The sequence below is a fragment of the Rosa chinensis genome, chromosome 3, assembly GCF_002994745.2.
Source record: "Rosa chinensis cultivar Old Blush chromosome 3, RchiOBHm-V2, whole genome shotgun sequence".
Lineage (NCBI taxonomy): Eukaryota > Viridiplantae > Streptophyta > Magnoliopsida > Rosales > Rosaceae > Rosa > Rosa chinensis.
This window is the reverse complement of record NC_037090.1, coordinates 35,886,392-35,890,234: the sequence shown is the minus strand read 5'-3', so window position 1 is coordinate 35,890,234 and position 3,843 is coordinate 35,886,392. Positions and strand designations below refer to the sequence as shown.

Sequence of the window (3,843 nt, the reverse complement as noted above, 5' to 3'; positions counted from 1 at the left end):
TATTCAAAATATAACACCATTTTTAATCTAGTGGTTTTATGAGAAAAAAAATTAGTTGGTGACTTTATAGCTAAAATAACATTCAGATATAGATTTATATGTAATTAACTCAAATTAATTTATAAGAGTAAATGTTTTCATATAATTATTTTTATTTTTTCTGGAATATGTTTTTTTTTGTTTTTCCTGGAATCCACATTACATGAGAATTTGTTTCCTTCTGGGTGTGGAAGACCTTTATGTGGTCGAATTATAGCGTATAAATAAAAATCCTCGTGTCTACCCTAGATAGATCAAGGAGACGAAGTTGTTCGAAGCTGATGGAGGAGATGGTGGTGCTTCGGTTATCCACCAAAGTGAAACAAGAAAGTAGCCCATACCCAGATCGGGGGGAGGTGAGCGAGGATTATATTCTCGTGAAAGTAAGGTTTTCGAGGGCAATTGGGAGCCGCAGTAGCCTTGATTACCCAGTTATTTGGGAGGAGCGAACGCTCCTAGATTCGAGACAATTTTGGGTCAAGCTCCGATCTGTCCAGAATGTTTCATCCCCCTACAGGACTAGGTGCGCACAATCAATCACAGAATCTCTGTCACTCATGCGTGTCCCCGAGGAGGAACATCCCAATGCCATCAACAAGTTACTGGAGGTGCTTGACGCCACAGTCTCCACCGAGCTGCCTATTGACGTGGCCATATGGGACATGACTTTTCTATTCGGCAGCGATGCCGTATCTGAAGCCATGGACATGTATAAGCCCAATCTTGTTCCCGCGACAAGGTCATCGATTGAAGCCCTGGAGAGAGTGAACGTCGATCATACGTTGCCTTATGAAGATCCATGTGTTATTTGTTTGGAGGATTTCAGTGTTGATCAAATGGTTATCCACTTGCCCTGTTCGCACTATTATCATGAACATTGCATTGTCCGGTCATTGGAGATCAGTCACATGTGTCCCCTCTGCCGCTACCCAATGCCAACTCTGGTGGAGGAAGTGCCTCCTCAACCCTGTTGAGCCCCAGTATGCCTCTTCATTTATTTGCAATTGCTAGTTTAGTTTCTTCTTCTATTGTCACAGTCTAGTGCTGTTTAATTTGCTGAAATTATAATCTTTTCTACACTTATGCTTTACAACTGGTCATTGCCTCTTCAGGTTTCACATCTTGTTTCAAACTATAATTCAAAGCTTCATTTTAGTTTGATCAATCTGTATTAACAGTTTTTTGTTTAAAAAATTGATACCCATGTTGTCACTTTTGGTCCTGAATCATACCCCTGTAAAAAGTTGCTTGCTTTAATTGTTGATCTTCTCTGAGAAGATGTGAAATTTGCAAAACTTGGGGTGTGCTTCATATGAAACTTATAAGGTCTTAGTTTTGACTTCTTGGACGTACGTGCATTTGAATACGTTCATGTTTAGTTGCTTAAGTTGTGCACTATCAACAATGCAAAAGAAGAGAAGTTGGAAGATATGCTTCATGTGACCATAACCATTTTCTGGTTTTGGAAGCAAAGTAGTACCAGTATTCTAAGTTAACTTCGGCTTAGGAATCAGTTTAAACTTGTGTAATAGACAGCTACTTTGCGGCTGGGCAGAGCTGAATGAAGCTTCTGTATCCACATAATTTAGTGTTGTAGGATGTAAGAAACCACAGACATTTCATCTTTTGTTCTGCCTCATGACTTTGTTTGCATCATGACAAAAGGGTACTAAGACAAGTAGTTACATCTGAAGGGTTCATTCTGTCACTACTATATTCTTTAAGAATCATACTGGGGTAGTGCAAAAATCTTGAGTTGTAATAGTTCTGTTGAATGGCAATTTGACCTTTTGATTCCAAATTTTTTTTTTTTGGTCAGGTTTAATTATCGACACATGGCCAATACTTTATCTGTGTACAGGTAAGCACACAGGTCTTCTCCTCCTAGATGATCTTCTTTTCTTTTCTCACGTAAATAGTTATGTTTTCTTTTGATTTAAAGGACGGTTAGCCACTTGGAATACCTGATGAGAGGATAATACTTATGCTGGCAGGTGACATAGCCTGTAATGCTAGAAGCAAGTTCCCTGCCCAAGTTTTTAATAATGAAAACCACAGACTCAACTTGTATGGAGATAATGTCGAGGTGAGATTCCCTGATTATAGGTTCTGGTATACGTGTCTACGTGGGTACTATGTCGATATTGTGAGAGTGAGACTGATCGAGAACTGAGAATTTAGGTGAATCTGATTGTTTCTCCTTTTGAATGTACTTCTGCTCTATTTATTTTCTAAATTTCTTTTTCTTCTTCTGGTTATAAACCAAAACTTGATTCTTCGGAAGTAACAAAAATATGAAGTTCCCTATTCGATTATGCTTCCCAATTTCCTTGATTAACTCCTCCTTTGCAACCTATTCCCCAATCAGAAAGCGGGGAGTTTCTGTACATATATTATAGTGAATTACCAATGCAGGAGAGAATCCTGATTGCTAGATGAACCCTATGCAACAAAATTCAAGACACCTCAGCAACTTTTCGTTGCTATTTATTTTTCGTTTAGCATTTCACTGTATTCCCCCCTCTCCAATTTAGCATCTTTTGTGCTTAATTTGATTGTTCAACATTTATATTTAGCGGCTATTTGTCAGCTCTCTTGTATTGCTGTGTATACTTGCGATTTGAACTTGTGTAATCACTCATTCTTGTTTTATTATCACTGTTGCTAATGATAAATAAGCACTCTTTTTTTGCTTAGATATTTATGAGCTGCTGACCGTTACTTGAGGCACTTGGGATCCTAAATGAGATATGGGACCCAATCAGGGTCCGCTGTGTGAGAAGCATATACCGAATGCTGGAAACCCCATGTGCTATAACACACCAATTTTAGAGAAAATTAGACTTTCTAAGATCTGTGTGAACATGTGGATGCTTTTGTTTTTTTTGGGAGTTTGAGAGCAAATTCACTGTTCACCACTGCCAGAATACCAACTAATGAGCAAGCCATGCCTTCACCATAAAGCTGAAGGGAAAGCGGGTGTGAGAACCCTTGTTGCTTGAACCTTATTATTTGTAGTCTTATTTGTCTGTATATTTTGGACTTCCATCTGCTCATTAATTGTGAAATAGGGGACTGTGACGTTGTCCCGAGTAGGACTTGCTTCAAGGACACGAAAAGCATCTGGGATGATGTAGGTATAGTTTGTAGCTTGAATGGTCATACAAGGGGATATTTTTAGCATTTCATGCGTCTTTATACAGATCTGTTAATGATATATATCATGTTCAGTTGTTATAATATGTAGTTACATTTTGTGTATACTTCGATTAGTTGCAATTGTAAAGCATTTGGAGGAGTAATTGAGATGCGAAACTATGTTCAGATTTTTGCATATCTTTGGACAATTATTATATAAGGGTAAAGGACCATGGACCAGTGATGCATCAATCGGTGATATGGTTAAACGACCACACCTCTAAATTATTCATGGTCGAACTTGCCTTTAGACGTATCCTTGAATTTGATCGAACCATACGGACACCGCTGAGAATGCACCACTCACATGGTTCTGTCTCTGTTAGAAAAAACTTAGAGACTGAGATCTGGAAAGTTGTTCGTTTATTTTGTATTTAAGCCGGAATATGCTAAGGATTTTCAATGATGTCTCTTTTAGGTTTTTTTTTTGTTGGACAAAGGATCTAAATTAGAAATACAACAAACTTCATAGATAAGAAACTTCATTAAAGTACCAACACAGCACGAAGTTTTGGATTAAACAGTTCACATTTTCCTAGCCAAAATAGTAAAAAACTATATGCATTAGCTAAAGCACAAACAAATCTGGATATTTAGCCACTCGCA

General features: G+C 37.9%; 1 long non-coding RNA gene across 2 annotated transcripts; it reads left to right on the top strand.

The window, feature by feature from the left end:
• Positions 1-218: 218 nt before the first annotated feature.
• LOC112193760 lies at positions 219-3,219 on the top strand. Of its 2 annotated transcripts, XR_005808599.1 has the most exons (4): positions 219-1,019; positions 1,859-1,900; positions 2,034-2,125; positions 2,737-3,219. It is a non-coding gene; the product is annotated as an uncharacterized LOC112193760 (long non-coding RNA). The 2 variants fall into 2 exon arrangements; XR_002934012.2 differs by lacking the exon at positions 2,737-3,219 and having other exon boundaries at positions 221-1,019; positions 2,034-2,711.
• Positions 3,220-3,843: the final 624 nt, after the last annotated feature.